This window comes from Miniopterus natalensis, chromosome 20 (genome assembly GCF_054644295.1).
Source record: "Miniopterus natalensis isolate mMinNat1 chromosome 20, mMinNat1.hap1, whole genome shotgun sequence".
Lineage (NCBI taxonomy): Eukaryota > Metazoa > Chordata > Mammalia > Chiroptera > Miniopteridae > Miniopterus > Miniopterus natalensis.
The window spans coordinates 523,795-543,104 of NC_142100.1; the positions used below are offsets into that span (position 1 = coordinate 523,795).

Sequence of the window (19,310 nt, forward strand, 5' to 3'; positions counted from 1 at the left end):
TCACTTTCACAGCTCACTTCCTCAGCATAGAGAATATCATTAGGGTCCATGGGGTGTGACAGAGGAAGCCCAGGAGGTGAGGATGGGAAACACGCAGAGGCCAACAGGTAGGCAGGGTCCTGGAAACGGACACTCATGAGCTACCCAGTGAGTCTCCTCGGGAGGCCCAGCGACTGGCCGACAGCTCTGCCTTGTCAGAACACAGGCTGACTCAGAAACCAGACTGAGGGCACAAGAAGCGCACGTGTCCTGTGGTGTCACAGCTGGATGCACCTTCAGAGGCTGCATCTGCCCAGACCTCCATTTTGCAGGTGAGAAAGGTGTCTGTAGAAATTGTATTGCATCAAGTTGGAGTATTAGCTTTGCCACCTGCCAACATGTGCCCTTCAGCAAGCGCTGAGCCTCGGTGTCCTTGTCTGTAAAGCAGGGATGAGAGTGGCTACATCATGCAGTTGCTGCATTTTAAAGGGATGTGATTTAATCTGTGTGGAAGCATTTTTAAATTGTAAATCAGTAAGAAATGGGAAAGGTTTTCATGAAGTATAAGCACTCAATCAGAGAGTAGAAATAACCTCGGAGAACAGGTTTTTAGATGAATTTTATAACTTTTTATTTTGAAATAAAAGATCCACAGGAAGTCACAAAGAAAATACAGAGAGGTACCATGTACCCTTCATTCAGTTTCCTCCATAATTACAATAATGTCAGAACCAGGATCTCAAAATAGCACATCTCTCAAAATTCTAGCTTTGTGTAACTCCTGCCACAAAATACAAAACGATTTCTTTGCCACAAAGATCTCCCTCTTGCTACTATTTTATACCCTCATTCACCACCTTAATCCCCACCATTCCTAACCTGTTCTCTATTTCTATAATTTTATAGCTTCAAGAATGTTATTTAATGCAATCGTACAGTTAACCTTTGAGATTAACTTTTGTCACCCCCAGAGTCACGCCCTGGAGAGTCATCCAGGCTGTTACATGAATCCAGTTGGTTCCTTATTGACGCTGAGTTGTACTTTTCCATGTGGATGTATCACAGTATGCTCAACCGTCCAGCTATTGAGAGACATTTTGGTTGTTTCCAGTTCCTGCCTTTTACAAATAGAGCTGTTATAAACAGTCATTCAGAGAAGTTTATTTTATTTTATAAATGCATGATATATTGAGATCACTTAAGTGGCCCTTTCATCCAGATGTGCTTTTGATGTAACAAGCATGGGGTCAAGAATTAAGGATTAAAATGGGAATAAGAAACTAATTTTGCCTCTGAAAACTCAAAGTACCTATTGTGCAAAGTGGTAAATTCTATTAGATATGTATACAAAGTGTTCTACACCCTAGAGCAAGGGCTACTTGATCAACTTGGGGCAGGCTTTGGAGGAGGCGGGGTGGGGGGGGGAGCATTAGCATGTGGAAGGGACACCGGATTAGACCATGCCCAGGGCATCACAAAAGCTTTTGCTTAAGTAAGGAGGCACTAGGGGGAGCCCTGGAAAGTTGGCAGAAGAGTAAAGAGATATTAAAATACAGTTGTGTTCCATTTTGGGAGCCTGGGAAAGAGGGGAGAGGGAAAAGGAGACCTGGGGCTGTTGCCTTGTGCCAGTCTGCCAACGATGCTCCCCAGAAAGCAGCGAGGCTGCTTCAGGACGCTGGGAAGGAGGGTGTCACGGGATGACCTAGAAGATGGGAGGAGGCCAGGCATCTGGAGTGAGTCTCCATCACAGTAACTAGAATGAGGTGGAGTTGCTTGCCTTTAGATTTTTAAGAAGATAGCATCACCCACACTGCACACTACCATCCCTCTTCTCAGAAATGATGCTGCTGCTGATTGTGATAATTTTTCTAGTGGAAAAAGCACTGGCCTGTGAAGTCAGGAGACCAGGATGAGTCCCCATTCTGCCTCTGGGAGAGTCACACTCACTATCTCAGCCCCAACATTCCCATGTGTAAAATTGGGGTAATAAACTCTTACAGGGTTGTTGAGAGAACAAGTGTGGATGCATTATAAATCTTTCTGGTTTCAAAGAACTCTTCTCCTTTTTTGGTGGGCACAGACTAGAGGAACTTGGGGAGCATGCCTCAGAGAATTCTTTGAACCTGGAGTTAACAAGACTCACAGTCTGAGTTTGCAAGGGGAAGTCAGAAAAGAACTGCAGCAATGATGATGGCTGAATAGTAGTCAAGAAAATTGAAGCAGTGCTGTTGCAAAGCCCATTGTGAGAGGGCCTGGAGCTCTCAGCGCCTTGGCTTTTGGGAATGGACAAGCCTCTACTAGCAGTAAGGAAACTATTTTGAAGTCCATTCTTTCTGCCCCATTGCAGTTGGAGTCTTGTGCCAGAGCGGGACAGGCTTCATAAAAAGGGTAAGAGTTATCTTCTGTACTTCTTCAGTCCCTTCCCCACAAATACAGATGTTACCCGGACTTTAATGCTTACTTATTCCTTCTCTGAACTTCTCAGGAACCCCATCACGTTCCGTCCTCTTATATTCTGCCTTAGGATGCAACAGGCACTCAGATGAGCTTCCTCAGAGCCAGCATGGTGAACCAAAAGGCATAGGCCTTGGCATTAGGCAGATATGACTGAGAATTATAGTTTGACTGGCTACCAGCTGTGTGACCCTGTGCAATTTACTTAACCTCTCTAAGCCTCAATGACCTCAGCTGTAAGTGGACACTACTAATACTTGCCTCAGGAGATACTATCCATACAAGCAGCTAGCTTACAATATGAGTATCATATTCTTAAATAATAGTTCATAATACCTCAAAAAGGTATTCTTAAAATAATACCTCCACTTTACTAAACTTCTGTGAACCAACTGCTGTATGGATATTATCTCCTAAGGCAGGTATTGTTAGTGTCTGCTTATAGATGAGGTTCTAAAATGGGCATAAAACTGTGCCTTCTGCTAGAATTGTTGTGAGGTTTAAATGAAAAAATAACAGGAACACGTTACAGAGCCTTGCATGCAGAAGGTATTCGGTAAATACCAGCTATCATCACTAGGTTCCTCAGCAGCTGTGTCGCTTCTCCCTTTTGGCCACTGTGAATAGTGCTGCAGTGAACAGAAGTGTACAAATATCTGCTCGAGCCCCTGCTTTCAGTTATTTTGGACAGGTACCTAGAAGTGGACTTGCTGGACCACAGGGTAATTCTATGTTTAGTTTTTGAGGGATGGCCAAACTGTTTTCCAGAGGGACCATATTTTATTACCGCCAGTAATTTTTGAGGGTGTGAGTTCCTCCACATCCTCACCAATACTTGTCATTTTTTGGTTTTATGGCAATAGCCATCTTAGTGTGTATGAGGTGTTCAGGTGTGCTTCTCATTTCTATTAAGACTTTGCAAATTGAAAGAAGCAAGAACACATGGCTAAAGTTGAGAATCCTGATTAGGAAGCTTAATAATGAGAGAAAAAAAGCCAGTATGTAAAATCCCAGCCCTTCAGTCAATCAGACCTCATTAAAAAAAACCCAGTTCAGGAGCTTACTAGCTGTGGGCCAAAGCTCTTGAGGGTCTCGGGTCCCTCATATGTACAATGTGAATGATATCCATCTCTAAAATCTTGGTAAAATTAAAAATTAGCTATTGGTAGCACTTTGTATCTGATAGGTAATACCAACTACTATAACAGATAAACTCCCAAATCTCATGGCTTCACACAGTAGAAATATATTTCTGACTCCACTGAAGTTTCAAAAGAGAGCACCTGATCAGTGGGCTGGCTTCTTTCTATAAGGTCCTTCAGGGGACCAGGCTTCTCCCAGCTTATAAATGTGTCCTCTGAGAAGCCAGTGATGGGGGAAACATAGAGGATCAGACACAGGAAGGTTTTATGGGCCAGGCTGGAAATGGCACATAGTATTTCTCCTTCCAATTCCATTAGCTAGTACTCAGTCGTATGCCCCAACTACCTGTAAGGGAGATTGGGAAATTTCATCTGTCTGCCCAGGTAGAAGATCGCTAGCAATATCTGCCACATTATTAAATAATTAATCATCATCGCACATCTCTTTCATATATGCTGGAAAAGCAATTAGCATCCTAAACCCCGGCATGCCTGTTTAGAGGACAACCGATCTTATGTGTGGAGATTAGCAGTTCCTTAAATGGCGTCAGCTCCCTTACACCTAAAAGGGTCTGCCCTGGGGTGCTTTTGTCCAGGTGGGCTGGCAGCCTGACAGTCCTGTCTGGTATTTCCAGGTGCGGCATGCACAGGACAGTTACTGATTTGCTATGCTTGTCCCACTCTTTAATCTGGAAGGAGTCTCTGTCCTCCAGTCAGTCTCTGGACTTGGCTAGGGAATCTTGTTCTCTGAGACTGACAGAAGTTTGGATAGAAGACGTGAGGAATTACGAGCCTTTGGGCAAATCCCATCAGCCACTGAGACACCAGAGATACCACCTGAAGCTCAGAAGAACAGGAGGAAGTGCAATGTGAAATAATAAATCTGGAAAGATTTTCCAGCTACTAATGAACCCAGAGAGATTTGCAATCACTGCCGATAGAAAAGACAAAATCACCCTAATCCATGTCAGAGAGCACAGATGGGCCCTGTGCCAAAGGAGGGAGATGCCTCCTTGGCAGGGAGAAGTATGGAGATTTAAGGGTAAGGGTCAAAAGTCATATGTCAACCTAGAGGCAGGAAATATTTGGGCACCAGAAGCAGGAGGCTGTGTGGTCTGCGGGGCACCTGGGCTACTACTAGCATTGGAGGTGACATGGCTAGCTGGATGCCATGACTACCACTTTATTACCATGTGCCAGGCGGGCCAGGGCTTTGATCTCTTGGCACCATTTTAAAGATAAGCAAGCTGAGGCTCATAAAGTTTGTTATCTTGCTCAAGGCAGTGCAGCCAGATCATGAATCCAGGCAGTAGCTCTTAACCACTTCCCTCCACTGCCTTTGTCCAGTCAAGCTGTTTCTCTTCACGGAGCCTCAGTTTCTTTATCTTAAAATTATGAGGCTGTATTAGGTGATCTTAGAGAGTCTTTTCAGTCCTGGACTAGTTCTGTCCTACACAGCGTTGGGAGCATTTCAAGTCACAACACCCTCAGGATGGCATTTTGAGGAGAATGATTGATTGGATTAGAGGACCCATGTGGCTCACAGAAGCAAGTTTTGTTCAGCTAACAGCTGCTTGGATTCCTAAACTGCAGCCAGATCCCAGTGAATCCTGCTGGAAGAACTGTTCCGTGCTCCAGTCTCTGTTTTCTTTGGGCAGAATGAATATATGCAAACAATTATTATCTTTTGGGTCCATGTTATTGTCAAGCAGGTGGAGCCTGTGTTTATTTTTTTTAAAGATTTATCAGAGAGATTGGCCTTAAGTCATTGATATTGCTAAAATTATTACAAAGGGGACTGGGGGCAGACATGAAGGGAAAGAAGGACGTGAGTGTGCTCACCATCCCAGTCTTCTACGCCTTCCTTTGGGAAGCCAACCCTGCTCATCTTTCGGGTCTTACTTTAAGGTGACTTCTTCAAGGAAGTCTGCCCTGACAGCCCCCTAGACTGAGTTCACTGTTAGACTCTCTCACAGAGCCCTCTGTTCTGTATTTTGTAGTCTTCATCTCAAGTGGTAATTCCTTCTATAGCTGACCCCTTTGCCAGACTTTGAGCTTCATAAAGGCAGGTCTGTCTTATTTGTCACTGTAACCCTAGTGGCCCACTGGCACATAGTAAGTGCTCAGTAAATATATGTTGAGTGCATGAATGGAGCAGTTCATAACACGATATAGTTCTTGGACTAGGAGGAATGTGAGATAGTTCACCTCTTTGCATCCAACAAGAATTCAGCTCATCCCCACTAAGCCCAAAAGCACAAAGGTCTGCAGCTCAGCCAAGAGAACCACACAGCAACTACTCAGTCTAGAATGCCCTTCCTCTACTTTGGGCTGGACAGATTTATAATTAAGGGTGTGCAGGACCATGAAGGGCATGAGGGATTCAAGAGATGTTTCAAAGGGTTCTGATGAGTGAGGGCGATGTCAAAACCTGAAGCCAGGGTTGGCACTAAGAATGACAATGAGGTAGAAAGAGGCGGAGGAGACCAAAGAGAGTCTAATTGTACTTAGTGGCCTGTCACCTGGGGCTGCTTACTCCACTGGTCACAATATGCTCAGGTTGGCCTTGGTCAAGTGGCCTCTTTAGATCAGTATCTGGTACCTGACTCATGAAGCCAGAACCCAAAGGTCTGTGAAACAAAACCTCCCCTTCAAGTTTTAAAGGTCATTATGAAATTATCTCATGGCTTGGCACATGAGGTGGTGTGAGCCTCGTGACTGGATTGACACAGAGATAGAAACATAGTTTAATGGAGGCAGCCAGAGCCTCAGATCAGAGACGACTTGAGTTTGAATCGACCCTGCCATGTATCAGGTGTATATGTGACACATTGCTTAGCCTATTGGAGTCTCAGTTTTCCCTTTTGTAAAAGGGAAATAATAATTCTTACAACATCATTTTGTGAAGAACATGGGGAGTTGCTAAACCTCAGTGGGCTGCTAGTAAACATTATTTCTCTCTCATCTCTCTTTGCCCATTTTCATGTTGAGTATTTCCACCCTTACACTTCAGTTTTCTAATCTGCTGCCTGCTTCTAGCTTTCTAAAACTCCAAAACTATCAGGAGCCTTTCAAAACTGGCTTCTCACCCAGTCGGAACTGCAGTTGCCAGGATGCTTGAGCCTCTTTCCTAGCTTGTCATCATTCACTGAAAGCGTACACACCAGACACACACACACACACAAACACACACACTCTTGCATACACCCCACACTCACTGCTACACTCACAGAGCCAGCCAAGAGCTACAATCCATCAGTTGGACAACTTTCTAGAGCAGTTGATTCTAAAGTGTAGTTTATTGTAAAATTATTAAGACTATCCACATATTTCACCTTTATTGTGCCTCTTAGGAGAACCACATTGCATAATACAGTTCACTTTGTGAATAAATATGTTTTTAGTGCAAGTAAGGAAGAGTATGAAGTGAGTGCTCCTCATGTGTCTGACTGTGCTCCCAAGGTACCACCCTAACAAATGCAGACCCTGAGAGGTGACAGATCCGGCAGTGACAAATGTCTCCTGGACGTACATGGGTACAACGGCATCTTAAAGAGAAACTATTACTCCAAAATTGTGCTCTCTCTTGCTGCTAAACCTTCTGTACGTGTTCTCTGAACTTGGCCACTGGTAGAGGGGTATACTCGGATAAATGGCAGGGAGGGTTGGAAGGAGATTTGGGAGGCATTGATGGAAGTTAGTCTTTGTATTTGCATTTGATTGATAGCTAGAAGCTCCTTGGTCCAGGTTATAGGATTATAAGATGATTAGTCAGACATGATTAATCAACTTACCTATGGAAAATGTTAAAATAAAATATACTTTTTCAGAAAACATTTATTAAATGCCTACTGTGTGCTGGGGAATACAAGCAGCATAGCAACACGGCTTACAGAGCTCTCAGTCTGTAAATGGGAGATACAGGCGCCAAGAGGAAGTAGCGTTTAGTGCTTTGAGGGAGCTTAAAGAAAGATTTACAGATATGACTTTCTTTGAATTGTTTATTAAAAGCTGGTTAGAAATGAGAATGGGAGAGTGACACGTAGGCAGAGGCAAGAGCATGGTGCCTGCTGTGGTTGGAGCAAGGGGGTGTGATGAAGAGAGAGGGAGACAGAGCCACTAAAGGAAGCTTCCAGTCAGATAAAACCCAACCTGTCTTGCAAAGTTGCCGGACATTTTTAGCACTGGAGTTGGCATTGGCAGGCCCAAGGTCTAGTTTTCCTGTCCCAGGAACTGACCGTGTGTCACCTGGGACAAGTCCTTCTCTGAGGAAAAACTAGGGGTTCTCCATAGACCTTTCAGCTCTGACAGTCTGCTGACTTCATGATAAATGGCTGGATGAATTCTCTCGGCCACCCTGTTTTCCATGTGAAGTACGTGAGCTTCCTCTTCATGGTTTTTCATTGTCCTTGTCTGGGCTACTTATCTTCCCATTGCCCTCTGAGGTTCAGGTCGCCTGGGTAGGGCAACTATCTGGGTCTCTCACTCCCTCTTGCCCAGAAGCACTGTTCTGTGACTCATGTCCAGCCCACCTCCTAAGAGCCCTGATGGATGGAGGGCCTTCCTAATCTCAAAATTCAATGTGTGCCAAGATGGTAATGGCTGATGACAGCATTGAATTTTGAGGAAACTTTTAGAGCATCTACCTAAACCGTGTCATTTTACAGCTGAGGAAAAATAACTGAAGGGGGAAAGTAACTTGCCTAAACTCCTACAGTGAGTTACAAGTGGAGGGAGGTAGCCTCCTGACCCATGGACCAGGCAATCACTGGATAAACACTGAGAACTTACTGTGCTGTCTTTCAGGGATTTGAGGATGAATCAGGTCCAATCTTTGAGGAGGTCAGATTAGAGGGAAAGACAAACCCAAGCAGAGTATTATAAATCGTGGGTTAAAATGGTATAGATCCCCACAGGGTATTATGGGAACATCAAAGAAGTTGCCTTTGGCCTAGTCTGGTAAGCCTGTGGAAAGCCTCCTGAAGGAGCCATACCCATTGGGCTTACAGAGTCAGTAGGAGTTAGCCAAGTGGACGAGGGAGTGGGCAGGATATTCTAAGTGGAGGACACACATAGTTTGATGACTTACACAATACTTGCTTTTTAACCGAAGCCTTTACCAAGGAAGTAGATAATATGGGAGACTGTGGAGTTGGTGAGGAAAGTATTTCTGGTGGGGAGAACCTTTCAGAGCCTTTGCATTACTCCATGCAGGCAGCCAACTGCCAGCTTCCTTGTTCTGTGTAAGGCAGGTGAAGAGGGAAGATGTGAGTCCCAAGTGAACCTGAGTCAACACCTTGAGCAAATGCTCAGGACACTCCAGACTCACTTGGATAGCTGTCAATAGTTGTCCCCCTTCAAGTGATGGGCACCACTGGCCTAAAGAGAGAGTCTGAGCTGGGCTTCCCTAGGGAGAAGCAGGGAGATCTGGCCAGTTCTATATATGAGATGGCTCCGATGTGCTCCTGGGGCCAGTTCCTAGCCAGTGTCTGCAAGGCAAACTGCATTCTACCAACCCAGGACCCTTCCCACCCCTCATTGTGAAGTAGGCTCAGCCAGGACTGGTAGACTGGCCCCTTCTTTGCTCAAGCTCTGCTGGTAGGGCCTTCCAACCCTGAGAACTGAGGAAGGAGCAACTCCTTCCTGGAGAAGGGGTGCTGTGGGGAGTTGCTGTGGGGCAGAGGATAGCATAAGCGTAAGTATAGACCCAACTCTATGAAACTAGGTGGTGTAAGTTAACTTCATCTGGAATGCCAGTCAACCCTGGGCTGGCAGGGCTCATTTCTAATACTCTGTCTGCTTATTTTATTGTCAGCATCTACAGATGGCCATTCCTTTTTCAGAGCTTCTGAAATTCTCCTCCCCTTACTCTGATAGTACCTGGTACAGGGCTCTGGACCAGGGGGCATTTGAGTCAAGCCAGTGCTTGTCTTGGCTCCAGATGTGTGGCTGCTGACCAACTCATGTTGGGCAAGGAAAGAGGAAACGGCCTCAGAGGCGGACCCTCCCCTTGGCAAGCCCAGATGACCATAAGAATCATCCCAAGCTCTGGGGCATCTTCTCCAAGAATTACCGTATTTGAGATCTTCCGTTTGGGTCTCCTTATCTGCTTTCTGGCCACAGCAAGAGTTCTTCTCAGCTGGGACTGATTAATCAGTATATCTGGGGCGGGGGAATGGGCATTGTTGTCAGTTAACCTATAGGAGGAAACAAGCCCCAGTCCGGGACGCAAGGTTATTGAAAGTTGAAATGACCAATTTAGGCCTCTGTCTCTCCTAGGGCTTGGGTTGGGACAGAGGAGCCCAGCACTGGGGCTCACAGTGAAGTGAGATCTGGTTATTAAAGGTGAGGCAGAGTTTCCAAATACACTTGATTTCTAACTGCATGGGGCAGCAGGTATAAGAGCAGAAGATGTATTGCCAGGAAGGTCAATAGGAACTGAAGAAGCACTGGACAGGGGTGCTGAGACCCTGGTGGAAGAGAAGAGACACTGCTCTCCTTTGGAGGAACCAGTTACCAGACAAACCCTTTCCTAGTGCCTGACAAATGACATGGAACTGAACACAGGTCCTATGGGCTCCCAGAACCAAACGTGAGATATTTGTATATCATACATTTAATAGTAATTGAAACTCATTTCTTCTATCTGCCCTGACACACATACACACTCACGCACTCTCACATCTGTGCTGTGTGCGCTGCTGACTGGGTACACCAACTCTGCATAGAAAATAAATCAAGTTGAAATAAGAATTAGACTCTGGGGACTCCTCTGGTTCATATTTTTCTAAAAATAACAAATGCCCCCTCTGACTGCCCAGGATGTTGTCTAATAGAGCTTTGGGAGAAGGGGAGATTGGCCTTGATCTCTGTCATAAATTTGTTAAAGATTCACAAGTCCCATTAATTTAATGAGAGATGCCTCAGCTTCCCCATATGCTTAGTGATCCAGCAATCCCCAATACTAATCCCACAATCAAGGAAGTCTAATAATGGAAATTCCCAGGTTCACAGGCTTGTTCTGTAATGATAGTCGCTCCTTGGTTCTGAGTGCAGTAACGGTCCAGACACCGTATTCAAGAACTTTCACCCTCAAAATATCCCCACAAGGCAGGTGCTCTAATTCTGCAAAGAAAGGTTGTGAGGGCCAGAGAATTTTGAGAGCCATGTTTAAGATTTTTAAATGAGCAGGTGTTAGAGCTGAGAATTTGCTCTTGACCTTCCAGTTCACATCTTTATCCTATCAAACTGATCTTACTGCTTTTCTTTGCTGTATTAGTTTTCTCTTGCTGTGTAACAAGTTACGACGAAATGAGCAGCTTTACACAACACCAGCTAGTAGATCACAGTTCTGTAGGTCAGAAGTCCCACACACATGACTGGACTCTGCTCAGGTTGAAATCAAGGTGTCCAGGGCTGCGCTCTCATCCAGAGTTCAGGGGCTTCTTCTGGCCCCATTCTAGTTGTTGGCAGAATTCACATCCTTGCAATTATAGGACTAAAGTCTCTGTTTTCTGCCTCGCTCTCAGCTAGGGACTGCTGTGAGCATCTAGAAGCCACTCTCAGGTCCTTACCCATGACCCCTCCTTCCACTCTATCTGACTTTGTCCCTCCCATGACTAGCTCCGTGATATCTCCATTTCATCAACAGAGACCCTTCCTCTGGTGGAGCCCTTCTCACACTTTGGATCTCTTTGACTTCCTCTTCTGCAACCAGCCAGAGAAAACTGTTTTTAAAGGGCTCACGTGCTTATGCCAGGCCCACCAGATCAAGTGCCTTGTGGTATGACCTAACCTAATTCCAGAGGTAAATTCACCTTAGTCACAGTCTTGGGGATTAAGTCGGGGGAAGGGGGCCGGAGAGGAGGGGTCTTGGGCAGAATTCTGCCTACATGTGGGTGTGTCAACTGTGTAAATTAGTTTATTTCTTTTACTCCCCAACCCCATTACCTGGTGAAAAGATAGACAAGGAAAGACCTAACCAAAGAACCAGGAAGAAGACACTGGAACCTTTTGGGGCAGGTAATTGTCACATCCTAATAATGCCAATTATAGCCCCATGTTCTTCTCTCTGCTGACCCCTGTGTGCCTCTGGGCAGGATGTACCCTTCAGCTCCTGATGGTGGTCTATAAACAAGCCCCTGAGAGAAGACAGAGCCAGAGTGAAGGGGAACACGGAGGCCACTTGGGACTGCTGTAGCTACAAAAGAGCCTCCTGACCTGAGAGACTTGAGCCATGTTGAGAAGAGTGTGTGGTATTTAACAAATGTTTGAAAAGCAAAGAGAAACAGAATAAAGACATTATGGTAAATCATATTATTATTATGCCGTGAGTGCTGTTGTATTACAGCAGCATTAGGAGTAGCGAGTGTTGCTGTTATTAAGCAATCCAGCCTCTCTGTCCCAGCATCAGGCTCCACTCAGTGTCACAGGCATCAGTAGCTCAGTCCATCACCATCTGGGGCTCCGCAGCCCTGTCTTTGTGGTACTGACAGCTCACATTCACACCCCTGTGGAAAACATGACACCTGCCCATCCCACGAAGCCTCTAGCCATAACCCACATGGTGGATGCCTCTGCTGTGAGCTTCAAATCTGGATTTTTATCTTGGCTGAGAGTTAAGATCTTCCTAAAACTCTTCCTGATCATCTCTCTCTCTTGCTTAAAAGCCTGCAATAGCTCCCCGTTATGCTCAGCCTCTTATGAGCTTCACTATGGCTTTAATTCTGCACCCCCCCACCACAGACAGAGTAGCTTGCAGTCTCCTGAACTGGTCCCATGCCCTCGATCCTCTGGGGCTCTGCATGTTTCACTATTTCTTTTTCTGACAGTCTTCTCTTCCTACCTCTTCCTCTGGCTGACTGACTCCTGCTCATCTTTCAGACCTCAGCTTACAATCAGCTCTCAGCTTAGGAAAATCAACAGAAATTCTGAAAGAAGGGGCCACCTTTGCCCGCCTTCCTGACACTTGTACTGACCACTGTGTGGAACTTGTCCCCTGCTGGCCTCTAAGAATCAACACCTGTGAGTAGGGACAGGCCTTGTTCACTGTTGTGCTTCTAGTTCCTAACACGCAATTGGTGTCCTAGAGGAGATACTTGTGGATTTGTGAAATGAATGAGGCAAAAATGGTCAAGATCTGAAAACTGTCCTGTTATGTACATTTCCCTCCTGCTGTGGGAAGCCATCTGAGAGCCCAGTGTCCTGGATCCTGGCCCTGCCCTACTCAAATACCTCCTGAGTGACCTTGAGTATGTTGGAGACAGTGAGAGCCAGCCCATGGGAGCCCGTCATTTGGTTCTGCTGCAGAGATGGGGCAGGCTGAGACTGCTGGCTGACAGCATCACTCATCTTCCTCAACAACCCTCCACACTGCTGGTGAGATGGGAGGAGGTGCCTTGGCCTCCACGTTCCTGAGGCTAATGAGTTGGGACCTGGAAAGGGGGGCTTAGCACCTGCTGGATAGAAAGGAGGCCTGACAGTGGATGCAGAGTGCAGGGGACCTCAGAGAGGAGGGGCCGGTGCCTGTAGAGAAGCAGACATGCGCCCCAGCCTGAAGGAGAGCACAAAATGCCTGCTGTTTCTCATGTCAGTTTGACCACTGAGGTCTCTGTTTCACAGTTAATAACTATTATTTAGTCCCGGAGGCACAGGATGATCTTCTAAGTACAAAATGAAGATAGTCACAGCTGCTGGGGTGGAAGCAGGAAGGTTCTGCCTTCCTCTTCCAGGGAGCAGATGACTGAAGTCTTTGTAAGGTTGGTCCCACCCTTGTGGGCATTAGCAGGTGAACATTTATTTAATGAATGTACGTGGAGCACTTGCTGAGCACTGGTGCAGGGTAAGGTACAGGGAGCAGAGCAATGAACAAGACAAGATGGTCTGCTTTTGAAGCCCTGTTTCTGGATTCACAATGGGATAGAAAACTACAAAAGGGGCAGAGTTCCAGGGAGGAATACGGTTATCCCCATGAACAGGAAACAGGTAGGGAGGAGAATCTGGGGGAGCTGGGGGCCCAGAGGCTTAAGACCAAATCTCCCGTTGAATGGAATTCACTGACAGGTATGAATTAGCTTCCCAGCTGCTACTTTCTTCAAAGGCCTATTACACAAAACCAATATCCCAGCCTGCAGGGAGCACAGCTTTAATGCAGATAAATAGACAGGTACCTAGAGGATGGGAAAGGGTGTAAGGGTACCCAGGAGATGCTGGACTCCTGGTGGCTCCAGCACTTTCATGACAAAGACAAAGAAGACGCTTGTTAGACAAGGTCCTGGGCACTGGCCTCCGCCATGCCTTTGGTCCCAAGGAAACCTCAATGGGCACAGCCATGAAGAAGAGCCCTGGAAAGTTGAGGGGTCGAGACCGTCCATGTGGTAAGATGGGGGACAGCCTGACAGCTGCTCCCTTCCTAAATTTATTTAGTCAACAGTGTTGGCTTTTTAAAATTGGTTTTTAGAGAGAGAAAGAGAGAGATATATCAGCTTGTTGTCCCACTTATTTATGCATCATTGGTTACTTCTTATATGTGCCCTGACTAGGGATCAAACCTGAAACCTTGATGTCTCAAGACAACGCTCTAACTGAGCTACTTTGTCAGTGCCCAGTGTTGACTTTGTTCTATATGCTGTGCACCAGGGTGGACACTGGTAACATAAGTGTGCTTGCCTTCATTAGCACTCACTTTTCTGATAGCTTTGAACAAACTTGTGATGAAAAGCTTTCAGTGGTGATGCGTATACCTGTGAGGTACAGTGGTAGCCCAGTGGAGATAGCAGTCAGTTCTACCTGGCCTGGGTGATGGAAGAAGTCAAGGTAAATAATGAGTGGAGAGGTGGACAAGAGCCATAGCATGAAAAGACGTCTGATTTTAGCTAAGGAGTTTGCTCTTGTCCTGTTTGTAGTAAGGAGAATTGGGAGTTAGAGAGGGGTTTATGGTCAAATGTATAGTTCAGAAAGATCCCTCCAGCAATAGCAAGAAATAGGAACCTGGAGAAATACCAGACTGGAGAAGAGGAAACCAATTAATTCATAGTCCAGGAACAAACTGGTGAAGAGCTGAATTGAGGTAGAGGCTATGGGGATGGAGAGTAGGGAAGAAAGTCAGAGATATGAAGGAAGCGAAATGCTCTCCAACAACAGTAAAAGTGCATACGTGCATGACTGAGATGGGGAGTATGAGGATGGATGGAGTGGATGAGTGCATGCGTGCATGACTGGGATGGAGAGTGTGAGGATGGACGGGGTGGACGAGTGCATGCATGCATGACTGGGATGGAGAGTGTGAGGATGGATGGGGTGGGTGAGTGCATGCATGCATGACTGGGATGGAGAGTGTGAGGATAGACGGGGTGGATGAGTGCATGCGTGCATGAATGGGATGGAGAGTGTGAGGATAGACGGGGTGGACAAGTGCATGCGTGCATGACTGGGATGGAGAGTGTGAGGATAGACGGGGTGGATGAGTGCATGCGTGCATGACTGGGATGGAGAGTGTGAGGATAGACGGGGTGGATGAGTGCATGCGTGCATGACTGGGATGGAGAGTGTGAGGATAGACAGGATGGACGAATGCATGCATGCATGACTGGGATGGAGAGTGAGGATGGACAGGGCGGATGAGTGCATGCGTGCATGACTGGGTTGGAGAGTGTGAGGATGGATGGGGTGGGTGAGTGCATGCATGCATGACTGGGATGGAGAGTGTGAGGGCAGATGGGGTGGACGAGTGCATGCGTGCATGACTGGGATGGAGAGTGTAAGGATAGATGGGGTGGACGAGTGCTTGCGTGCATGAATGGGATGGAGAGTGTGAAGATGGATGGGGTGGATGAGTGCATGCATGCATGACTGGGTTGGAGAGTGTGAAAATGGGGTGGATGAGTGCATGCCTGCATGACTGGGATGGAGAGTGTGAGGATAGATGGGGTGGACGAGTGCATGCGTGCATAACTCATTGGAGAGTGTGAGGATGGACAGGGTGGATAGTGCATGCGTGCATGATTGATGGAGAGTTCCAAATTTTATCTTGAATGATGGGTGGATAATGGTCACATTCTCTGATAGGTGACCAAGAGAGGGGATCAGGTTGGGGTGGAAATATAAGGAGTTCAAGTTTGGGGTGATGAGGTGCTAACAATACCTTCCCTCATTCTGGCTACATAACAATGGCCTAAGAATTGGGAGACTTTTGATGTTCTCAGTATTCCTGGGGTAAGAGCCTTGAAAGTTGTTAGTCATTAACAAGCTCAGGGAAGGGTGCATGCATTTTTGTTTGTGCTGTCTCCTGGTGACCTAGTTACTGAGCACACAGTAGGAAAGAATGGAATAATAAGCACGGATCTTATTGTCGGGTACCTGGATCTTAATCTCATCTCTTTCTTTTGGGCAAGACACTTAACTCCTAGGCAGCAAATGGGATTGTGAGTAACACCTATCTTGTGTATTCCAAATGTGCTTTTGAGAACCAAAAATGATATATGACAGTGCCTTGTAAGCTATGCATGGCTATGTGGATGGAAGTAGCTAATGTTATTATGCTCAATAATAAATTGATGTTTAATAAATGACTTGTGATTTGGGTGATATAAGGCTGCTGGCCTCCCCTTCTAGGCAGTGAGCAACCAGGGCGAAGAATGGAGCAGAGGGGGGTGTCAAAGACTGAATCTTGGGTGAAAGCAGGCAAACAGCAGAAGTTGGCCAAGTTCATGAAGGTGCATTTGACCAACTGCCTACTTCTCTATGGATGGTTACCAAACATCTTCAATTATGCTGCACTTTTTTCTAATTCCTCTCCACCTGCTGCACTCTGGTGTTTTCTCAGATTCCTTCTCTCTGGTCTTTATGCTGAGCAGACATGGTGTGGGGTGAAGCTCAGTACTCCCCTGTTCTCAAGGTCATTCATTCAGTTGCTAGGTCTGGAGCTCACTCCCCTTTAAACTTAAAATCCTTCTCATGCAAAGATTTAGTTGATGCCTGGTAATCCCTTTACTTACTTAGACGACCAGTGTTCATTTTGAAGCTACAAATCTCACTGGTCTTAAAGTCCAGTTGTGTATTCTGAATTCAGTTTTAACACAATTTTATCAGTTATTTTACAGCACAATCGCAGTGAGCTCGTAGTGCCCCTGACCCTGAGCGCCCCTTGCAGGTGCTGCAGGAACATAGGATGCTGGCTTTGAAGTCAGCCGGCTCTGGGCTTGTTTGCAGCTGTGTGGCCTTGGGAAAACTATTTCACTACTATGGGCCTCAGTTCCTTCAGCTATAACGGGGATGATGGCTCCCTGCCGCCTGGCTGCTCTGGGGTGGATCGAGATCACGCATGTGAAGTGCTTGGTTCTCCCAAGCACAAAGTTGGTGGTCAATACATTATAGCAGTTATTATTATAATTATTGCTTTGTTGTAACTATTTATGCTTGGAAGATCTGGAACTTCAACTCAAGCCTTCTGTCTAGACACAAATAGCCACATTGAAGAATTAATTGTATGGAAAATTTCAGGCACCACCATGCTGAGCACTCCCCATGTGGAAGATGTGATGCTCAGCCTTGAGTGTGCATCTCACACGCTCCTCGAAACAGTCTCTGTTCTGAAGCCTAGAGAGGTTAAAGACCTTCCTCAAGGTTGTGCATTCAGTATGGTGTGACCCTGGATGAGAACACCAGAGCCCTTATCTTCTATACCCCCAGCTGCCACTGTGAGTCTGTGGACATCCAAGACATCAGAGCTCTATTGAAATAGGCCTCCTCCATCAGGCCGTGGGCAGGATAGAGGTGAGGTGATGAGCTGCCCACATAGACAGGAAGGCAAAGGAGAAGGGACATCTCTCTGCTCCCCCCATACCAACCATAGCCAGTGAGGCCCTGGCTGCCTGACAGCAGCCCAGCTTGTGCTCCTGCCACCTCTCCCTTGCCAGATGCATCTCTTCTCATTAGCCATCTGCCTCCTTGTGCCAGCTGATAACCCACAGGATGTGGGCAGCTACCCTGTTAGAGAGACAGGATGTAAGATCAGCTTATGAATCAGTATGTTCTTTGTCACGTTCCTGTTCCCCCTAACAAGAATGTGGCAGGATTCAAAATACAATTAATCATCATCCAACTTCAGAGTGTCAGGGGTTGGTGTCTCCTAAGGAATCTTGACAGCCTCAGTCTGCAAGCTGGAGCTGAGGAGGTTGGAGTCCGCACAGGGGAGCTCAGGGTGCAGCCTGGCCCGCCAGTGCTGGCATAAACGTGAGTGGGGAGGTGAGGATGTGCCAGGGCCTGGGAGAGCTAAGTGTTAAGAAAAGAGGCCACCAAAGGAAAGTGATGCTTCTGGCCAGACAGGAAGTAAGCCGAGGTGCCTGCCGCCTGTCTGTCAGGCTGAGTGGCAATGGGTCAGTCCTGGGGTCTGGAACTACCATGTGCCCGCTGGTGCGAGCTCTGAGGGAGGCACTGGGAACGAATATGCAAGGAACAGGACTTCAGTGTACGAAGATGACCTGGCCCACATTTGAAAGCGTTATTCTAGGAGCAGGGATTAGTGAACTGACCATGCCGTGCCTTTCCACTTGGTCTCCCTGGAGAGGGCCAAGGGAGACCTTGAAGGTCCAGGGCTCTGAGCTCAGCCCCACCTGAGGAGGCTACTCTTCTCCTTATGGCATGGACTGGCTTCATGGGACTCGTGCCTGCAGGTTTTAGCTGGCTGACACAAAGCCTGGCGGGGCCAAGGGATTGGATTGGGACCATTTGTTTCTGGGGAAATTCCCTTGAGCTTCTTCTAAATGTCACTGTCCCAGATGGAGTTTCTCTGGCTGCCTCTTCTGAGGTAGCAGCCCCGCTCTTACCCACCACAGAATCTGAAAGGGCATGTGTTTACTCATGTACTTGCAGTCTCCTCAAAAGCAGGAGCTGTCTCTTGCTCACATCTTCTGTGCTGGCCCCTCTGTGCCTGCATCTGGCACACAGCAAGCACCTATGTATTTGTAAATGAGAGGAAAATAATAGCACTAAATGAACCCTATCTTCAGACTTCCAGGCTGAGAGTCTTCAAAAGAAAACTCGATCTTGTCACTTTTCCGCTGACAGTCCCTCAGGTCCCATCACATACCTGATATAGTGCAAGCTCCCTCGGCTAGCATCCAGCCCCTAGGCTCCTGCCCTGCCAACCTCCCCAGTTTCATTTCTCACCATTCCCCACCCCAGGCACCTTACGTGATAACCCAGTGAATCCCAAACTTTGGTGTACATAACACCTTGGGACCTGCTGAAAATGCAGACTCCTGGCTTCAGGTGACATCAGATAGGGTACAGGAGCTATCACTCTTTTTAGAGGTACTGGTGAGTCTGACGGCAGGTATTCTGTGGACCACACTTTGAGAAGTGATGCTTCTATCCTTGTGCACTGTAGGCAACTAGCTGAAAGCTGCACACTTCCTCCCCCTGTGCCTTTGTGTCCATGGTGACTTCTGCCTGCAATAGCCTTTGCCATTCACATATTTTGCCCAGAAAATGCCTATGCATCCTTCAAGACAGCTCAGTGGTCACCTCTTGTGGACATTTCTACCTCCACCAGGCACATGAGTGTTCCCTTTCTCTCTTCATCTACAAAATCTTACACATACCTTTCTTGGGGACCGTTCTGCTTATTTCTTTTTCTCCCTCCTTTCTCCCAACACCGTGTGCGCTCAGAAGAACAACTCTTAGTTATCTCAGGACCCTTGGCGCTCATCAGAGTACCTGGCAGTAAGTGTTCAT

General features: G+C 46.7%; 1 protein-coding gene across 2 annotated transcripts in view; it reads left to right on the plus strand.

Annotated features, from left to right (window-relative positions):
* GRIK4 (glutamate ionotropic receptor kainate type subunit 4) overlaps positions 1-19,310 on the plus strand; it is a 428,146-nt gene that overhangs the window by 290,318 nt on the left and 118,518 nt on the right. The gene's annotated exons all lie outside the window — the stretch shown is intronic.